A 21,907-nucleotide genomic window follows, 5' to 3' on the forward strand; every position below is an offset into this window, starting at 1 on the left:
CCTGTGTCTATTCAGCACATCTCTCTCTCTCTCTCTCTCTCACTTCCTGGGTCTACTAACCCCCCCCCCCCCCTCAATGGGTGCTCTTGCGATTCTCACAAAGGAGGGGGCTGGGATCATAACACCTCCCCTCTTAAAAACGTTTTTACCAGCGGTTAAAACGGAGTGGTACACAGTCTTACAGGATTTTTGAATCTAACACAATACACAAGTTATTCTTTTCACAGAGTACTACCGTTATACATTCAAGTCAATATCTAAATAGTTAACGTTTACAGTGTCCCTTTCTTTAATATCTTAACATCGCATACCGTACTAAAGTCTTGTAGCATCAGACTTCAATTCAATAACCACCTATTTATTTTTTTTCCTTCAGCAACAAAACTAAGGAGGTGTGGCCTTAGCTTAGATGCATTTACAAAAGTTTATGCGAATACTAATCGTTTCAGTCATTTTACTTAACCGGCAGGTCTCCAAAGGGGCTGTCTTTATTATTCACAGGCTTTTGCGAAAACCCGTTCAACCTGCTTTGCTGGCTAACAATGGCATCCCCATTAACCGTCGCTCTTTTCCGGCGAGTCCCCCCCGTGGGGAACTTGAGTACTTTTGCGTGGTGAACTCCCACCTGCCTCGTTCATCGGCGTTACTTTAGCAACACCATGCCCCAAACTTAGACCATTTCCAACCAATTCTTTGATTTTACCCAGATGGCTGGCCCTTTTGTCAGTATCCTTCAGGGTGTTGGTATTTAATTTGAATTCTTCGCTCAAGTAGCATTTCGAAGGTGGCCTCTTCACACCCCATCCTGGCATAACAGTAGAGTGGGGGGCCCCACTATCTCCCGGCTCACTCTGTGAGCGATCTGCCAGGTTTAAGATTTCTTCCTTTGATTTGGAAACTACAGACTTTCAGTTTCCTTCAATAACAATCATCATCCCCCCATTCTTAAATTCTGTGTTAACTTTGAACCCACCTTCGAGTACAAACACCGGGGAACTCACACTTCCCACGGTTACCAAGGTTAACCCTTTTCCCACTGAACCAAGTCTATCTGACCCACAAGGACGGCCGCCCCGTTCCACTGAATCAGATACCTCAGACTTCTTCTGAGCTCCGTTACCAGATTCAGCACCACGTGCATCCCCATCTTGGACACACTCAAATGGGACATTGGCCTCTTCCAGGCTTTCAACACCCGTACCTTTTTCAAATTCGAACTTTCCCTGATCCTTCCAGTTACTCTCTGGGCAGCTCCCACCCGGGGAAGGCGCAACCCTGCGAGCTGAAACAACCTCCTCAGCCTTTTCAGCAGACTCCTTCGAGGCAAGGGTACCCTTTCCATCTAGGACTGCCCTCACCTCATTATTGGGGACACCTTTGGAACACTCAAGTTCTTCAAACAATTCTGCCAAACCGGACAGATCATCCATGTCCAACTCTGGACCTTTTAACAGCTTTATCTGTTTCTCATCTTTTTTTCCTACCTTTAGGACCTTTCTCTTCGCTAAGGGCAGATCTATCTCCTCTCCCTTACCCCCTTTCACTTTACTACTCTTCATCTTACCACCCTCTAAACCCTCATGGCACAGTGTCAGCAAAGACGTCTCGGCCAAATCAAAACTGGCCAGATTTAAACTGCTCTCATTCTCAGCTGCCTCTCTCGACAGGCTGCGAGTGACCGCGCCTGCGAGGTAGTCCTTGGACGCTAGGGGCGGGGCCACCACACTCACTGGTTGGCAGGTCGGCAGCCAAACCTTACCCCCGGCTAAGTCGTTCCCCAGCAGGATGTCCACGTCAGCTCTCGGGAATGCTGATGGCACCCCTATTTCAAGTGATGCATACACCAGCTCACAATCCAGAATGACTTTATGTAAGGACACCATTTCTATCCTTTTATTTATTCCTTCTACCTTTACCCTGCCTGTTTTCCAACCAAATTCTAGTACCTTACTGCTGATCAGCGACAGCGCAGCCCCCGTGTCTCTCCAGATTCGTACGGGAACTGGTGTGTCTCCCTCCGTCACAGACACGGTTCCGTGTAACAGACAACTCTCAGAGCCTTCTCGTACACTGTTTTACCCTCGGCTCTCTGGTCGATTTACTGATTACCACAGCACACCCGATAGGGACTGCGGCTTTCCCTCTTCCTATCTCTTTCCTCGGAGCAAAGCATCGAGATGCAATATGCCCCTCCTTTCCACAATTAAAACAGGTCAAACCCGGAAACCTCTGGCCGTCTTGCCATCCCCCCTCAACCTTACCGCTAGCTCCCGTTGGGACCTCTGCCTCACTCATCGGACTTTCTTGATCGTTCCCATGGTTTCTCTGGGGACACTTATTCGAGGAAGTCTTTGTCTTGTGGGTTAGGACATATTCGTCCGCAAACCTAGCAAATTCTGAAATGGACTTATCCGGCTTCTCATTCAAATACATCCGGATCACAACCTTTAAATTCCTCAATCAAAAGTAACTCCCTGAGACACCCATAATCCTCGTCCACCCTTTCCGCAGTGCACCAACAGTCCAAGAGCACCCCTTTCTCATGGGCTAGCTCGGTATACGTTTGATTCCACCCTTTCCTTAAATTTCTAAACTTTTGTCTATAGGCCTCAGGTACCAATTCGTAAGTCCAGAGAATGTCCTTTACTTCAGCATAATTCTCCGCTTTTCCGTCCTCCAGGGACAACACCACATATGCTCGTTGGGCCTTCCGCTTTAACACACTTTGTAACAATGCCACCTACTGCTCTTTTGGCCACTTCTGATTTACTGCCACATTTTCAATAAGCAAGACATAACTATCAACATTGGTCTCCTCAAACGGGGGTACCAATCTCAAGTCCCTACTAACATTAAACCGCTCCCTTGAGTCTAACCCTTGATCTCTTCACTCGTTCCTCATCTTCTCCATTTCCCAGTCATGTTGCCTCTGTTTCTCTTTCTCGGCCCATTCCTTTTCTTTCTCAACTGCTTCTAGCTCCTTTAGCTGAATTTCATGCTGTCTTTTCCTCTCAGCTTGGTCCTGCTCCTTTTTCACCTCTAACCCCTTTAGTTGGAGCTCATGGTCCCGGGTCACCTCTAGCTCCTTTAGGGGGAACGCCTGCTCCCTTTCTCTCTCAGCCGCTTCCAGCTCTTTTAACTTAATTTCATGTTCCAACCTTAATTTCTCCACCTCTAACTGAACCGTCCCACTTGATAGTACCTTTTCAGGGATATCTTCCAATGCCTCAGCTTCAGACACATTCTTCCCAATGTAATACTGAGTTATGGCCCTTCTCACCTCCCGCTTTTTCATGGACGACCTCACTTCTGCGAGGTTCAACCCCTTCGCCAAATTTAACAAGTCTGATTTGGTGGCCGCCTCTAGCACTCCCACAGTTGGGTTTTTCATAAATTCACCTAAGTCCATCTTTGCTGGTTTCCCATCTGGCTACCCGCGTAACCAGATTCCAGTTTTGGACTTACAAGCCCGATTCTCTGGCCTCCCAATTTGGTGACAAATCCCGGACGATCCCCCAATTTGTTACATATCCCGTAACTGGATAACTTACCAGCAAAGATAGAGAGGCCCGTTGAAGTCTGATGTCACTATTTTCAAACGTTTTTATTTGAAAAGGGGCACAAAAATAAGGTTAATACAAATATTCAGATAATGCACGTCATCAATACTCAATCTAAAGCGTGGGTATAGTAATAATCATCATTAAGAAATTAGCTCTACTGTTGTCTAGGGGATAATATATTGTCTGTTGGAACTATAAAAGTCTGCAGGCTTCAGCCTTTTGAGAATCGCTGGGTTTCACGTGGGGCGACAGAGAGAGAGAGAGAGATTGGGGAGAAGAGGAAAGACTTGCCGGGTCTTTATGCTGCTTCCGTTGAATCGGGGGAGCGTGGGTTCCCCCTCCCCGATGTTAGTTAAAAGCGGTTTTCTGTGATTCCAGCCACAAATTCCAATCCCGGAATCTAACGCACGTGGCTTCCTTCAGAATGGCATCCCGCTACGGCGGGATCACTCTCGTGTCTTCTTGGTGCGTCTGAAGGGGCTGTCCCCCTTAGACTCTCCTTTATACTTCCTCACGGGGCCGCAGGTGTCAATCAGGTTGTGATGATGCAATCTCTCTCTCAACCAGCCCACTTTGCCCGAGGGCTTTACACGTGGTCTCCATGGGACAATAGTCATTGTCGCCTTATTTGGCATCCCGGTGGAACGTGTTATTCGGCACATTTCTCTCTTTCCCACTTCCTGTGTCTATTCAGCACGTCTCTCTCTCTCTCTCTCTCTCTCTCTCTCTCTCTCTCTCTCTCTCTCTCTCTCTCTCTCTCTCTCTCATTTCCTGGGTCTTCTGACCCTCCCCCCCCCAACGGGTGCTCTTGAGATTCTCACAAAGGAGGGGACTGGGATCATAACAGGATAAACTCCCACTACCTATAAAGTGTTCCTAATGGTGTGCATCTCAAATTAGCCTCTGATAACCAAGTCCAACTCCTGGCCTTCACGTGACATAATGGTTAACACTGTCAGGAGAAGGGGTGAAGTTCGGTCACTGGCGCCTTGAAACCAGTTGCTTTGGGCCGGTGAGGTTTGTTAGCCTGGAGAGGCAGCACGCCTAGGAGAAGGAAAACTCTGATTTAAAATCTGTGCTGCCTTGCAGCTATGCCCATTCATAGGGAAGGCTTCAGGAGAAACCCTGGTGTTGATTCAACATCATACTAGCAGCTCCTGCAGTTCAGCTATCATCAAACCATTATGCCCCGCATCCCTTTTAACATCAGCGTATGGACCGAGAGGGGGATTGTGACGGTTCAGTAACTCGTGGTCTTCATACACCTCCTGCCCGAGATTTGGTGGCACCAATCTCCATAACAACTGAAGACCTGGGGCGATGGGTGAGTGGTGACAGTGACGGGAGCCACTAGTCACGGACCTGCATTCAGGCGGACAATGCAGGATGGTCGCTGTCTTCTCACGAGCAAAGGTAGTGTTCGACAGCGACGTGGCAATGGAACAGCCGTCTTCAGGGACCGCACTGCTCCCCCCTCATGGGAAAGGGTCTGGAAAAGGTGACCTAAAGAAAGCTTGCCTCACCCTGTCCTGTCAGCATACCGCAGCTGACCGGACAGCTATGTTGCGGATGAACAACCTCAAGAACCACAAAAGAAAGAAGAACCACGAGAAAGCCGAGCAAACTCTGTGTTGGAGCCTGGAATGTCAGGACACCCACAGACAACAAGACCAGTAACAGACCAGATCGGCAACCTGCACTTGTAGGACACGGGCTTCAGAAGTAAAACATTGACATTGCAGCACTCAGTGAGGCCTGCCTGGCTGAGACTGGTGAAATCACAGAAGTAGGGGCTGGCTACATGTTTTTTCTGGCGTGGCAAGAGAAAGGATGAGGCAGAGAAGCCAGAGTTGGCTTTGTCATCTGGACCACAATCATTGGGAACCCAGAGTCCCTCCCCAGAGGCATCAATGATCGCCTCATGGTAATGAGGCTCCCTCTGAAAAGAAGACTCATCCGACTCTGATCAGTGCCTACGCACCACCATGACCTACACCTCTGAACAGAAGGAACTGTTCTACCAGGGACTTGGCCAACTACTACACTCTGTCCCCAAAGATGACAGGATCCTGCTGCTTGGCAACTTCAATACCTGAGTAGACAGTGATCATCAGTCTTGGCTGGAAGTCATTGGCAATTCTGGCTTTGCAAAGGAGATTTCAAATGGGCAGCTACTACTCACTTTCTGCGCAGAAAATGGGCTGACAATCACCTATACCCTCTATCAGCTTCCAAATATCCAGAAGGCCACTTGGATGCACCCGCCCTCCAAGAACTGGCACCTGATTGATTACATGATCACAAGGCGCCGGGACATCAGTGATGTGATCAACACCAGCGTGATGAGGGGTGCAGACTACTAGACTGAGCACATCCTGCTGAGGAGCAAGCTGTTGTTTCAGATCGCACATTAAGCTGACCCCAGCATCAAAAAAGAGCCGATCAGCAAACTGGAGGAACAACTGCCTGAGGAAGCAGACCCTGAAACAGCATGGGCTGTCTTCAGAGACACCCTGTACCATGCTGCAAATGCTGTTCCTGGGCACTCCTAGAGAAAGCCTCAGGATTCGTTCGATGAGAACACTCTGATATCATCACCCTTCTCAAGCAGAAACAAGGAGCCTTTGCAAGCTAGCTCAGTGACAAGCAGTCAACCTCCAAGCATGACCGCCTAAAGCACGTCCATAGTAAGGTCCAGGCTGAGCTGCCGAAGATGAGAGATCAGTGGTGGGAGGCCAAAGCCCCAGAGCTTCAGCACTACACTGACCAGAACATCACAAAGAAGTGTTCTGATGCTCTAAAGGCAGTGTAGGATCTTCCTCTAATATCATGGCAACAGTTCACTCCTTGAATTGAGTGCTCCTCACTGACAAAGGCGACATTATCCAAAACTGGGCTGAACATTTCAACCAGCTGCTGAACTGGCCATCTCAGACAGACGACAAGTCGTAGAAGACATGGACCAGCGTCCTTTCTTGGATGCCCTTCATGATCCCCCTCCCCCACATTGGTAGAAGCTAGGAAGTCAGTCAACCAGCTGCAGCCAGGTAAGGTCCTTGGCCTGGATGGGATCCCACCAGAGGTCTTCAAGGAGGGTGGCAAAACACTTCTTCAGAGACTGACAGAGCTCATGCAGCAGTTCTGGGAGAAAGTCTGTTTACCACAGGACTTCAATGATGCAAACATCATCTGCCTGTACAAGCACAAGGGGAAAAGGGCATCCTATGACAACCACAGAGGCGTATCTCTCTTGAGCATAACCGAGAAGACCATGGACCATACCACACTGAACAGGGTTACCTCTCACCTCCTTGATGCCGTTGATTCAGAGAGCCAGTGTGGTTTCAGATCTAACAGAGGGAGAGTGGGCATGATCTTTGGTGTCAGACACATCCAGGAGAAGTGCCAGGAATAGAACCAGATCCTCTACATCCTCTTTGTGGACCTGACAAAGGCATTTGATTCTGTCAGTCGCACAGGCCTTTGGTGCATCCTTACTGAGCTAGGCTGCTCCCCCACTCCCCGCCAAGGCTGGTCAGCATTGTCAGGTGACAATGTGGAAATAACAATTCACTACAGAACTGATGGACGCTTCTTTGATTTGCGACGCCTCAAGGCCAAGACCAAAGATCTGGAAGCAATAGTACGAGACTTAGGCTACATCCACACTCTGCCGGATAAATCCGTAACCAAAGCTTTTTCTCTTTGTTTTTATGCTCCCTCCACACTAGAACGGCGTTCTCGGCCCCTGAAACCGGAGCTTTTCAAAAACGCTTTCCAAGGTGGATATTTTTGAAAACACTGTTTGGGCAGATCAGTGTGGACGGGGTAACCGGAGACTTTTGAAAACGCTATCAGACGGTAGCGCGCTATTTTCATTGTTTTCTTGAATGCAACCTAACAATTTCAGAACAGTTGGCAACGAGACTGAAGCCAGAAGAGTTAGAAATGTACTCACCAAATACTTTGACCCATAACTTACTGAATAAATAAGTATACTCACTTTGCCCTGTTTTCTGTCCTTGCTCGTATGAAAGTGGTTTACCTATTTATGCAAGTACTTCTCTGACAATAGATGTGTAACAGCCTAATGTAACATTTTATGGAAATACAAGATAACACTGATGCAGACATGTTTTATATGTTTAACAAGCTGTTTTATTAATGCAACAGAGTTAGTCAGTTTTTCAATGTTTGTCATCAGCCGGGTCAATCTGTCCATGAACTCCCTGTTGGTTGCTGTCGTAAGCTCCAGTATTTGTTTTTTTTTAAATTTTAAGTTCTTCTGCACAAGAGCCAACAGCTGTCCATCGTTTTAAGTTGTTCTAGTCTGTAACTACACAAACGTGCACTTTTACAGTGAAATTCGACACCAAACATGTTGTTTGTTTTCGGTAGATGTGTCCTGTGCATGCACAGGAGGAGGAGTTTCGCCAAAATCTCTGTTTCAGTGTGGATAGAGATATTTTCAAAAACGCATAGTGTGGACGCCTATCGTTTTTACATGAAACCGGCGTTTTCAAAATGATCCGGTCTAATGTGGATGTATCCTTACTCTTTGCAGATGACTCTGCTCTTGCAGCGCACAGTGAAAGAGACCTGCAGGAGCTCGCTGACTGCCTCGCTGTGGCAGCAAGGAAATTCAGCCTAGCCATCAGCCTGCAGAAGACAGAAGTTCTATTTCAGCCCACACCCCATATCAACCCTGCAAAACCACAAACTCAGAGTAAAGGCACACAGCTCAACAATGTTGATTCCTTCACCTACCTGGGAAGCTACCTCACCTCCTCCTGCAGTCGAGATGGAGAGGTCTCAAATAGACTTGCAAAAGCTGAGGCATCCTTTATAGGCTATGGGCACGTGTGTGTGGGGAGAATATGGCATCTGGCTAAAGACCAGGATGGCAATCTACAGAACAATCATCCTGACTTCTGTGTTGTACAGCTGTGAGGCATGGACCCCATACCACAGGCTTATAAAGATGCTTGACCAGTTCCACCTGCGATGGCTTTGTAAGATCATGGGCCATTGTGGCAAGACAGAGTCCTCACCACAGAAGTGCTACAAAGGACTGAGAGCTCTGGCACAGAGACACTGATCATGAAGACTCAGCTTCGATGAGTTGGACATGTGGTCCCGATGGAAGACAACTGCCTTCCAAAGATGATATTCTTTTCCAAGCTGACACATGGCACCAGAAAGCAAGGAAGCCACACAAAGTGCTATAAAGACTGTGTGAAAGTGTTCTTGAAGGCATGCTATATCCCCGTAACTGATTGAGAGGCCTTGGCCAAAGACCACAATGCCTGGCAACCGGTAGTCTACAAAGACACCAGCACATTCAAAGAGCAGCGATTGAAGGACTTGACCCTTCAGTAGCCTCAACGTGCCCAACCTGCGGGCACATCAGTGCTTCCTGGTTCGGGCTTTGCTCTCATCAGAGTCGTCACTGATGTGATTGTCATTCCCAATGGACTTCCAAGGAGAATTCCCATAGGTTTGTTGTCCATTGTCCATTGAAGATCTTGTACATGATGCCATAACATGGACAGCAGCCACACTGTGATTCAGGGAGAAGTTTTCCAACACTAGAAGGAGACGTTTGAGAAGGATATTGGCAATGGCTCTCCTCTAGCACACTGACAGGAAACCTCTCTTTATTTCAAATGATCAGTTGGCTTTGTTCTTCAGTGTGGTAGATTGCATCACCCCTGAAGTGCTCTGGCATGTTCAAAGGTTCAAAAAGGATCAAAGGTCCAAATTAATATCAGACAAATGTACACAATTATACATCCTGAAATGCTTTTTCTTCGTAAACATCCATGAACACAGAGAAATGCCCCAAAAAATGAATGACAGTTAAATGTGAGAACTCCATTGTCCTTCCTTCTAGCTCCTCCTCCCCCCCTTGCAAAAAAAAGTTCACCTGCTACCGAGCACAATAGCTAGACATTAGCAAAGACACAGACCTTGCGGTTACCCCAAAGAGTATTGAATTTCATCCAGCATTCAACAACTCACAAGTTCTCTCTCTCCCTAATAAGGGAGAGGAAAGTGTCACCCATTTTCACAGCAAGCAGGAGACATAACAGCAACCCGCTGGCTTATGATGTAAAAAGTCAATTTTGTTGCTTTTTTACAAGCTCTGTGCCTGAAGATCGCAAAGATCTCGGGTCTTCGGGCCCACAGTGAAAGATTTTCCAGCCTCCCCAACGACACGAGTCTCCTGCTGTGACACCGACTCTCGAGCCGCCCGTCTCCAGAGCCCAAGATCTTAAGCTTCTGAATTCGAGCCAAACTCTTAGTCCGAACCCTTGGCATGCCAAACAACAACAGCCAGTCCCGAAACCCCAAGAGCAGGTCCCATTCCCACGAAAAACCGAAGTCTGCATATAACTCCAGGTCCAGGTCTTCAAAAGAACCCTGAAAAGGAAAAATAAAAATATTAAAGATAGAAATAGAGCTGTTTTTGAAGGTGCAAGCAAAGGAGTCGACATTTAGCACCATCTTAACTTCACATGTCCTTCTCTAACCTAATGTTGGAGATGAGATTGTGAATTTTTGACCAACATTCTTCTCCCAACTCTTAGAACTCAAACAGGGATATTATCCGCTCTTGAACTTTTGTCATTTTCATCTGACCTCGGGCTTCATTGGTTCGGGATGGTTGTGAGCCTGGGCTGCTGTGGAAGGACATCTCATAAGGGGCAGAGATAGGATGGAGGAGTACCTCAGAATGCACTTGGAAGCCAGGTCCATCAGGAAACTTGAATATATATTGTGAAAGAAAGAGATCAGGAAACCCAGCAACTCCCTGAAACCATGAAATTAGCCCAAAGCCCATCTCATTGAGCACCAAGAATGGAGGTGAATATCAAGGATAGAGAGGCAATCAGTCTTAAAACACTGCAAATACTTCCTCAGTAATGGGTCTGACAATGACCTGAGTAGAATAGTCTGAATTTCAAGGTAAACTGTTCAATTTGGCTGCAGAGCATTTACTGTGGAAGAGGTCAGTGGTCAATGCCCTTCCCTTCACCATTTCCCTCACACAACAGTCACAATGCAACACTAGCCCTGACACTGTTGTCATAATTCATTATCAATTAAATTTCTTCGGTTTTCATTTATAATTCTCAAACTGCAAATTAATTTAGATTATATAGTTTTAAAGCATCATCTTGAGACACACATTTTGCACATGATCATAACTTATGGCGAATCACTCTGAGACTGAGAGAAAGGAAAATTGCAAGATTACATTTCTGTTTTCCTGTGACAATATCACTGGAAATCTTTTCTCCTGCTTCACAAATCCTTGACATAGGTTGCAACTGTTTCATATTAGTTCAACTCTTTCTTCCACTTCACCAAATTTCCAAGTTTTATGCATCATCCCCATGACAACCCTAAGCTTACACACATTTACTGTAGTTCTCCTTACTATCATCTCTGATTGTAGCCTCCAACTTTGCACCTATTATGGCTAGCATATAGAATAATAATTGCCATCAGAACTTAATACTGAATTTAACCACTTCAGATAAACCACTCCTATCTCCACAGATGTAACTGCCCCTTTCTAATTCAATATGTTCCTTGTAATTTTTTTTATCTTTTCTGTTTTTAGTTGCTGGTTTTAAAGTAATTACAGCCTTGACAACTTTGGTCTGTGTGCTAAGTCAGACATTCCCTCTGACCCTTCCGGTACTCAGCATCTCTGCAACTTAACATAATTGTTTGCTCACACTTTGAATGGTGATTAAAGATTTCAGACGAAAATACTGATCTTTCATTATCTCCCAACTGATGCTGGCTGTCCAGTTGATTGTTTCCAACATGTCATTTTACATTTCTTTTCTTTCAGATATTCAGCATTTGCAGTATTTTACTTGTGTCACAAGTTTCACTCTCTATGGAACTAGATTGATACATTAGCAAGGACTTTCTTAAATTAGGTTAATGAAAACTGCAAATGCAGTAACTAGCAAGTTTCCAGTTCTAGCCTACCAAACCTTTAACTGTGCAATTAAATATACCTCGGTTGTCTCACATATCCCAGAAACCCACACCCAGTTTAGTGGCAAAGACAACTTGGTGGCAACGAAAACAAATGATAGTCAGTGCTGCCATATTTTATGTAATTCAGCCTTATATCCAGTGAAAACTTTGGGCAAGACCCTACAGCTTTTCTGGGGTTATGATGCCTTGAAACCCATTTTTACCTCACATTTTAAGCACATAAAGTAATAAAGCCCATGATGAGACACTCTGTAAATGTAGTGTTGAAAATATGCGCAATTGTTTCTCGAAAGCAATTGATTTAAAGTGCTTTGAGGCATCCTTAGAAACTGATCAGATGTTGTATAAATGCAATTTCTTCCAACTACCGGTGTGTTAAAAGCATCAGTGTTATCTTTTCCAAAGAAAAAAATATAATATAATTTAAAGTGTGTTTTTCTCTGGGCTGTTGATTGTGAAATGCTTGCCAGCTTTCCAGTCTGCTGCTTAAGTTTGAAACCTGTTTGTTTGTAATAGTTCATTTCTAGAAATACATTGCAATTAAAGAGATTTCATTTTGATCAGCAAAGAGTGTACAACGTTTCCTTGAAATGCTCAGAAAGAGATGTGAAGTTAATGAGGCAAACTTATAAAGTGTGTGACTTTATTGCTATTCATTTCACAGGGCTGGTATCATAAACATAGAAAAGCAGCCCTGTGGTTGAGCTGCTAAGTTATTGATGTTCCTTTGGCTGTACAAATAAGACGCTTGATATAAAGATCATTAGCATGCTTCTTTGTGTGAACATCTCTGCCCGGAATGAAGTTCCAGATAATCTTCATTTTCAAACACTTTTAGAAGAAAATGAAAAAAGACTTCAGCTTGCAAGAATTCTGATATTTTTTGAAAATCAACTGTGGATTACAGCTACGCATTATAATTTTCCCCATGTTTTTGAAGGCAGAGGGAACTGAGACTAAAGGGATGCAAATGCAGGAAATATAATTTATTATTGATAAAACCAAGTTAGACAAGGGCAGTTTGTCAGAGGTGTGTGGCTTCGTCAAGCTGCACATGGATTCTGGGTAGTTGGGTACTGACTGGCATTGCATGCTGGGAGCTTGTCTCTCCCTGATGTCGGGAGGAATGGCTGTGTCTGCATTGCTGCTGATTGTCAATTTGAATTGGATTTTTCCACATTCTCTTCCCTTGTAAAGCAATCTTGGTCAAAGTTCATCAAAAAGTCGTCTACAAGATATTTCACAAGAGCCCTGCAGATACTAAAAGAAACACAGGATCTAGTTGGATGGTTCCACAAGCAGCAAAGTGCCTTATCAAGCACCAAGACCTGGATGGTGGTGAGAGGAATATCCATTCCAATACCTCATCAGCAACTCAGTTCTCTATTCCTGGGTTTAATGGTGAGCAGAAGACCAGATGTATTGGCATCCAACCTTCAGGCTTTGTTCGGTTTCTGCTTTTGATTCAGTTGGGGAATTCTGAGATGTGATGAGCAAAGAGGGGCTATGGGCTAGGTCAACATTATTCAGTCCACCTCATTAACTTCCAATTATGATAACCATGAGTCAATGCCTACTAATTAACCACTATTTCAGATTCAGATATTTGTGGCATTATTAGATTAAATAAACAAAATCTGAACATAAAATCAGAAATATTAACCCAAGACAAGCTCTGCTAACTTACTGGAAGTTAGACTTAACAGAACTTAGAATTAGAATACCAGATGACATTAGCTTCTTGGTTGCATTTTAAATTATTATTTTGAACAATATAAAATCATGCTCACTTATTTTATAAATAAAACATCTACATCTACAAATGTGAGTTACAGATTTTAATTCATCAAACTCACCTTTAGCATAACTGCGCACTCTACAACTTTTTTAAGTCAGGTCATGAGATTTCACAATCAAAGAATTTTATATAACCTAATTTGCAAATTTTACCAAATTAGTACAATTTGTGTTGGTTATCATTAGCACCATTTTCATGATTTACTTCAGCATTGTAAAGTTATAATTTAAGGACTAAATGCAATTACATTTACACAAATTTTCATTCCAATCTAGTTTTAGCCTTCCCCTTCTCAGTTATCCTTCTAAATTACAGAAATAACATAATTTTTAAAAATGTTATTGTTCTGTTTAAAGGGTATTAAGCTAATATTAATTAAATAAACATAAATTTGCAGGGAAATAAAGAAAAATAAATAAAATATTCAGCTAAACATACCATTTTAATTAAGATAAATGGGAATATGTTAGATGCATCAACAATAACTAGCATACAACTGAGAGGCCTGATCTGAAGTATATCTATCTGCACAGCTTTGGAATTATTGAACATGCCTCAGTGAGTTCCGCACTTCTTCGCTGCAGGGCAAAAGCATGGAAGCCTGGAATGTGCTGATTCGTGTCAATGGTTCTCTGCAAAATGATCCACAAGTTGTCCGTAAAACCATTCTTGTTTCATAAAATAAAAACATGGAGATAGCAGAAATAATGAAAACAAAATGAAAGAAAGTAGTGTTGGATAATAAATGTTCTGTTGAGGAAAATAATGGTTGGTTACCAATTGTCTTATGGACAAAGGTGGTCTACTTTCTGATCTAATTAGGAATCTATTCTTCCAGTTATACAAGCACCCTTGAATTCAGGGATGGCACATAGCCATTCTTAATTATATAAACTGTAGAGAGCATGGATGCAAGAGCTTATGTTTTGTGATTATTATTAGATTTTATAATACCTACTTTTGCCTGATCAGGTGGTCCATATGCTTCTCCATCTGCGCACAGCATTCTTCCTCCTCTGACAACTGTGGTTACATGTTATCATTTGGCTTTCCTAGTAAGGGGTTGGCACAAACCTATAGAGACTGTGCATCCTTGAAATGGATGGGAGAATGTAATTAACTGAACAATATTCTTCTCACAATAATATCAAAAGTAGAGGAAATATTCTCATTTAATTTTTGAGAATAATTTCTTAAACTGTTCTCAGAATTTATGTTTGTTTAGGCAGTTTTCAAAAAGTATGATTTTATTGATTTTGTTTTTAGATTCCTGTGAAAAGGGAGTTTTTAACCAGGCAACACACACAAAATGCTGGTGGAACACAGTAGACCAGGCAGCATCTATAGGAAGAAGCAGGTCAGAACAAAGGGTCTCGGCCTGAAATGTCGAGAGTGCTTCTTCCTATAGATGCTGCCTGGCCTGCTGAGTTCCACCAGCATTTTGTGTGTGTTGCTTCAATTTCCAGCATCTGCAGATTTCTTCATGTTTGAGTTTTTAACCAGTATATTTTTGGAAAGTAAATAGAACTATATCTTTATCTTTACATATTACATTTTATATCATCTATCTTCCATTTCATTTGTTGCTGTTAAAATCCTGGACAATTTGGAATTAAGGTTTTGAAACTAGCTGCAATTCTATGAATATATCTCTGAAATCACCACTCTGTGTCATATCGAGGAAGCATATTTACTATAAAAATAAAAATGCTGAAAACACTCAGGCAGCATCTGTGAAAAGAGAAACAGAATTAACATTTAAAGTGAAAGAGCTTTCATTGAAATTGGGATAATAGACATACATAAAAACATAGAAAACCTACAAAACAATACAGGCCCTTCAGCCCACAAATTTGTGCCAAACATGTCCCGACCTTAGAAATTACTAGGCTTACCCATAGCCCTCTATTTTTCTAAGCTTCATGTACCTATCCAAAAGTCTCTCAAAAGAGCCTATTGTATCCGCCTCCACTACTGTTGCCATCAGCCCATTCCATGCACTCACCACACTCTGCGTAAAAAACCTACCCCTGGCATCTGCTCTGTATCTAGTCCCCAGCACCTCAAATCTGTGTCCTCTTGTGGCAATCACTTCAGCCCTTGGAAAAAAGCCTCTGACTATCCATGCAATCAATGCCTCTCATCATCTTATACACCTCTATCAGGTCACCTCTCATCCTCCATCGCTCCAAGGAGAAAAGTCCGAGATCACTCAACCTGTTCTCATAAGGCACGTTCCTCAATCCAGGCAAACTTCTCGTAAATCTCTTCTGCACACCTTCAATGGCTTCCACATCCTTCCACATCAGTGAGGCGACCAGAACTGAGCACAGTACTCCAAGTGGAGTATGACCAGGGTCCTATAGATCTATAACATTACCTCTTGGCTCCTAAATTTAATTCCATGATTGATGAAGGCCAATACACCATACACTTTCTTAACCACAGAGTCAATCTGTGCAGCTGTTTTGAGCGTCCTATGGACTCAGACCCCAAGATCCCTCTGATCCTCCACACTGCCAGGAGTCTTACCATTAATACTATTTTCTGCCATCATATTTGACCTACCAAAATGAACCACCTCACACTTTTCTGGATTGAACTCCATCTGCCATTTCTCAGCCCAGTTTTTCATGTTATCAGTGTTTTGCTGTAACATTCTAACAGCCCTCCACACTGTCCACAAAACCTCCAACTTTTGTGTCATCAGCAATCTTACTATCCATCCCTCCACTTCTTCAAGCAGGTCATTTATAAAAATCACAAGGAGTAAGGGTCCCAGAACAGATCCCTGAGGCACTCCACTGGCGACCGACCTCTAAGCTGAATATGACCCATCTACAGCCACTCTTCGTCTTCTGTGGGCAAGCCAGTTCTGGATCCACAAAGCAATGTCCCCTTGGATCCCATGCCTCCTTACTTTCTCAATAAGCCTTGCATGGGGTACCTTATCAAATGCATTGCTGAAATCCATATACACTACATCTACTGCTCTTCCTTCATCAATGTGTTTAGTCACATCCTCAAAAAATTCAATCAGGCTTGTGAGGCACAATCTGCCCTTGACAAAGCTTGGTTGACTATTCCTAATTAGACAATAGACAATAGACAATAGGTGCAGAAGTAGACCATTCGGCCCCTCGAGTCTGCACCGCCATTCTGAGATCATGGCTGATCATTCACTATCAATACCCAATCCCTGCCTTGTCCCCATATCCCTTGATTCCCCTATCCATCAGATATCTATCCAGCTCCTTCTTGAAAGTATCCAGAGAATTGGCCTCCACCGGCTTCCGAGGCAGTGCATTCCACACCTCCACAACTCTCTAGGAGAAGAAGCTCTTCCTCAACTCTGTTTTAAATAACTGACCTCTTATTCTCAATCCATGCCCTCTGGTACTGGACTCTCCCAACATCTGGAACATATTACCTGCCTCAATCCTATCAAATCCTTTAATTATCTTAAACGTTTCAATCAGATCCCCTCTCAATCTCCTCAATTCCAGCGTGTACAAGCCCAATCTCTCTGCGTAAGACAGCCCTGCCATCCCAGGAATCAACCTAGTGAATCTACGCTGCACTTCCTCAATTGCCAGAATGTCCTTCCTTAAACCTGGAGACCAAAACTGTACACAATATTCCAGGTGTGGTCTCACCAGGGCCCTGTACAAATGCAAAAGAACATCCTTGCTCTTGTATTCAATTCCCCTTGTAACAAAGGCCAAAATTCCATTTGCCCTCTTCACTGCCTGTTGCACTTGCTCATTCACCTTCATTGACTGGTGAACTAGGACTCCTAGGTCTCTTTGCATTTCTCCCTTACATAACTCTACACCGTTCAGACAATACTCTGCCCTCATGTTCCAGCTTCCAAAGTGGATAACTTCACATTTATTCACATTGAATGACATCTGCCAAGTATCTGCCCACTCACTCAGCCTATCCAAGTCTCCCTGTATTCTCCTAATGTCCTCTTCGCATGTCACACTGCCACCCAGTTTAGTATCGTCAGCAAACTTGCTGATATAGTTTTCAATGCCCTCATCTAAATCATTGACATAAATCGTAAAGAGCTGTGGTCCCAATACAGAGCCCTGTGGTACCCCACTAGTCACCTCCAGCCAGTCTGAGAAACACCCATTCACTGCTACCCTTTGCTTTCTATCTGCCAACCAGTTTTCTATCCATGTTGAAACCCTGCCCCCAATGCCATGAGCTCTGATTTTACTCACCAATCTCCTATGTGGCACCTTATCGAATGCCTTCTGAAAATCTAGGTACACAACATCCACTGGCTTACCCTCGTCTAACATCCTTGTTACACCCTCAAAAAACTCCAACAGATTAGTCAAGCATGATTTGCCCTTGGTAAATCCATGCTGGCTTGGCCTAATCCTATTTCTGCCATCTAGGTGTGCCACTATTTCGTCCTTAAGCATCTTCAAGCATCTTCCCCACAACTGACGTTAGGCTAACAGGGCGATAGTTCTCCGTTTTCTCCTTCCCTCCCTTCTTGAAAAGTGGGACAACATTAGCCACTCTCCAATCTTCAGGAACTGATCCTGAATCTAAGGAACATTGGAAAAGGATTACCAATGCATCCACAATTTCCTGAGCCACCTCTTTTAGAACCCTCGGATGCAGACCATCTGGACCCGGGGATTTATTAGCCTTCAGTCCTACCTGTCTACTCATCACAGTTTCTTTCCTAATGTCAATCTGTCTCAATTCCTCTGATATCTTATGACCCTGGCCCATCCATACATCTGGGAGATTGTTTGTGTCCTCCCTGGTGAAGTCAGATCTAAAGTATGCATTAAATTATGTTGCCATTTCCTTGTTTCCCATAACAATTTCTCCCAATTCATTCTTCAAGGGGCCAACATTGTTCTTAACTATCTTCTTTCTCTTCACATAGCTAAAAAAGCTTTTGCTATCCCCTTTTATATTCCTGGCTAGACTGAGCTCATACCTGATTTTTTCTCTCCGTATTGCTTTTTTAGTTAAGATCTGCTGTTCCTTAAAACTTTCCCAATCATCTGTATTCCCACTCATCTTAGCCCTGTCATACTTCTTTTTCTTTAATGCTATACAATCTCTGACTTCCTTTGTCAACCACTGTGGCCCCTTCCCCCTCTTTGAATCCTTCCTTCTCATTGGAATGAACTTCATTTGCATCTTTTGTATTATGCCCAAGAATATCTGCCACTGCTGATCCACTGTCTTTCCTGCCAGGGCATCCGCCCATTTAACTTTGGCCAGCTCTTCCCTCATGGCTCCGTAGTCTCCTTTATTTAATTGCAACACTGACACCTCTGATCTGCCCCTATCCCTCTCAAATTGTAGATAAAAACTTATCATGTTATGATCACTACTTCCTAATGGCTCCTTTACTTCAAGATCACTTATCAATTCCTGTTGATTCTAATTATATTATATTATATTATATATGTTCCTAATTATATTATGCCTCTCCAAATGTTCATAAATCCTGCCTCTCAGAATCTTCTCCATCAACTTACCAACATATATTGTGAAAACAAATGTGTCTTAAGCTGAGGGAGTGGATGGGGCAAAGTATCTCTGGTAGGGTGAGGCTAGGTTTTCCACGAAGATGCCAGTTTACAGTTTGATTTTAGATTGGAGATTATCATCTGGATATTTGGGTAGTTCTTTTGCTGGTTCTAGTGAGGTATAGGCTGCAAACCTTGCAACTGAACTGGAAGATACTAAAAACAAATTACTTTTGGCTTCATTAACATCAAACCAATGATGTGGAAGTAGCATGCAGAGTAAACTAATAGAAGAAAGATTGTTGTCAACCTGAAGGGGAATGAAAGGCAATCTCACAGGAGAACAATCATTGATCCCAACTGAGGAATCTCATACCAAGGAAACAATGATTTTTGGATTGGAGAAGCTGACCAAGATATGGGTTCTTGACACTTGGAGCATAATGGTTTGAGGATCTCAAGGAAGAAGAATATTAACAGGTGAAAGAGACCAGTCTGTAAAATGGCCATAAATGTCAAAGAGGAGCACAACATGTTACGAGGATGATTAATTCATCCAGAGCCATCTGCCTGCCTGACAAAGGAATGGTTAACATCCGACAATGTGAAGCTAAAAATGATCTTTTGTGAAAACACTTAACATTTGTTTGACACCCTTCTGTCCTCTACTTTAAGGGTCTCCTTAGTTCATGTAGCATAAGTAGAAAATGCTGGAAGGGATGAATATCTAAATCAAAAACTATATCGGGGGAAATAAATCGAATGTTTCAGGTTGCAAAACATTTCTTGGTCATCAAGGTGAAAAAATAACTGAAAGTGTCTCTGAATGCAATAGGAAAGTCTAAGGCTAGATGATGCAAGTTTAAGGCAAGAAGAAGGGGGTATTAAGGGGTATAAGGGGTACATTTTAAACACAAGAAAGTAACAGGTAATTGGAAGAACAGAGCATAGAAGGCTATGGAATTAATATGTGCAAGTGGAATTGTTAATAGATTGGCATGATGGTTAACATTATCACACTGGGCAAGGAACCTGTTTCTACGCTGTACAATCCTTTGTCACTATGACGTTCCAAATCTCCACAGCTGTGCCTCCCCATTAAGTGGCCTAAAATTTGCTTGGTAACCTTGTCACCTGGTGCTAATCTAAATGACCACGATTGCTGGCCATCTCAGCTCAAGGCTTGCAAACTAGATAACCATGTCTCTGCAGGACATTTAGAAGCATTATAATCTAGTAGAAATTAAATCTTCATTTTAAAAATCTGTTAATATTATAGAAAAGCTAACATACAGGGAAAAAACTTTTTTTAGGAGAACTGTTCAATCCTGTGCAGGATTCATCAGTAGATTCCCCAGTGAAGATTCATATTTCACTGCTGGAGTCTGAAAGGAATTCAGCAACAGAACCTACTGACATATTTAGAAGCATAGAAAGCCAACAGCACAATACAGGCCCTTTGACCCACAATGCTGTGCCAAACATGCTCTTACTTTAGAAATTACCTAGGGTTACCCGTAGCCCTCTATTTTTCTAAGTTCCTGATGCACCATCAATAACTCTCGGAGACGTGAGGCGAGATATAGGCTTTTATCTGCTGGAAGAGAGCAGTCAACAGCAAGAGATCCCCACACGACATCTTGGAGACTGAGGGAGGAGCCGTGCCTCCAATTGCCTTTATACAGGGGTCTGTGGAAGGAGCCACAGGAGCAGTCAGCAGGGGGGGGGGGGCATGCCCAGACAGGTATATGTAGTTCAGCACAGTTCCATGTACCTATTAAAAGACCCTATCGTATCTACCTCCACCACCATCACCAGCAGCTCATTTCATGCCCTCATCACCCTCTGCAATTAAAAACTTGCCCCTGCCATCTCCCCTGTACCTACTTATAAGCACCTTAAAACTGTGCCCTCTCGTGTTAGTTATTTCAGCCCTGGGAAAAAGCCTCTGACTATCCACACGATCAATGCCTCTCATCATCTCATAGACCTCTTTCAGGTCACCTCTCATCCTCTGTTGGTCCATGGAGAAAATACCAAGTTCACTCAAACTATTCTCATGCTCCCTAGATTTCCATGTATATATCTGTATGCATAGAACTGTATGTACCACTCACAAATTTACTAGAATTTACTCAGTAAGCATCAACATTTCACCAAAGTATTGACATTCATGAGCAGAATGCCAATTTTACCCTTTGTCCTAGCCATCTCTGCCTCAACCTCTCTGCATTTTATAGCTCAATTTTTAACTTTCCCAATTTGCGTTATCTCTAGCTCAGGGAACAGCTTAGTGAAAAAAGAATTTGTTGAAGGGTCATCTCCTAAGTATTAATTCTGTTTTTCTCTCACAGATGCTAGTTAACCTCTTAAGTGTTTCCAGCTTTTTATACAGACAGAGTGCAAGATCAGAGTGCTGCTAACATGAATGAGTGAATTCAATTGCAACAAAGCCTTTATAGTTGATTCAGTTTACACATTTGTATTGTTTTCCATTATTTTTTTAAATACTAGTTTAAAATGTTACAAACACAAGAAAATCACCAAATGCTGGAAATCCAAAGTAACACAAACAAAATGCTGGAACAACTCAGCATCTATGGAAAAGAGTAAACAGATAAAAATATATTTTTAAAACATGTTCCAAGTGTTTATGAATATTTGTAAATGTCAGCTGTCGATTCTGGGAGTAGAGCTTCACCACTGTTGAGGCTATCCAATCAGTGTGGCCATTTGGCTAAGGGAGGGTCGGCACTGCACAATCTCATGTTAGTAGCGAGATCCAGTGGTGGATGGCTGATGATCTCACCTGGCAGTGAGGGACCTGCCCCAGTTATTCAACTCATTCATTGTGCTTGTTTAGTCTGCTCTCACTCTGACATAGTTAATCATCATCACATCCCACGCAAACTAACTTTTAGTGCTAAACACTAGCGCCCTACTTTTCCATGCCTTGCCATAGGAATTTCAATCTGCTATTCTGTACAAGTGATATTCCTGCACACATCAAG

General features: G+C 43.2%; 1 long non-coding RNA gene across 3 annotated transcripts in view; it reads right to left on the bottom strand.

The window, feature by feature from the left end:
* Nucleotides 1-3,816: 3,816 nt before the first annotated feature.
* Nucleotides 3,817-21,907, bottom strand: part of LOC132391582 (uncharacterized) — a 63,254-nt gene continuing 45,163 nt past the window's right edge. For all 3 annotated transcript variants that reach the window (XR_009511271.1, XR_009511270.1, XR_009511272.1), the window contains exons 4-5: nucleotides 14,342-14,475; nucleotides 3,817-9,986 (exon numbers count right to left, since the gene is read on the bottom strand). This is a non-coding gene — a long non-coding RNA (uncharacterized LOC132391582). The remainder of the gene's footprint in view (nucleotides 9,987-14,341; nucleotides 14,476-21,907) is intronic.

Source organism: Hypanus sabinus, chromosome 3, assembly GCF_030144855.1.
Source record: "Hypanus sabinus isolate sHypSab1 chromosome 3, sHypSab1.hap1, whole genome shotgun sequence".
Taxonomy (NCBI): domain Eukaryota; kingdom Metazoa; phylum Chordata; class Chondrichthyes; order Myliobatiformes; family Dasyatidae; genus Hypanus; species Hypanus sabinus.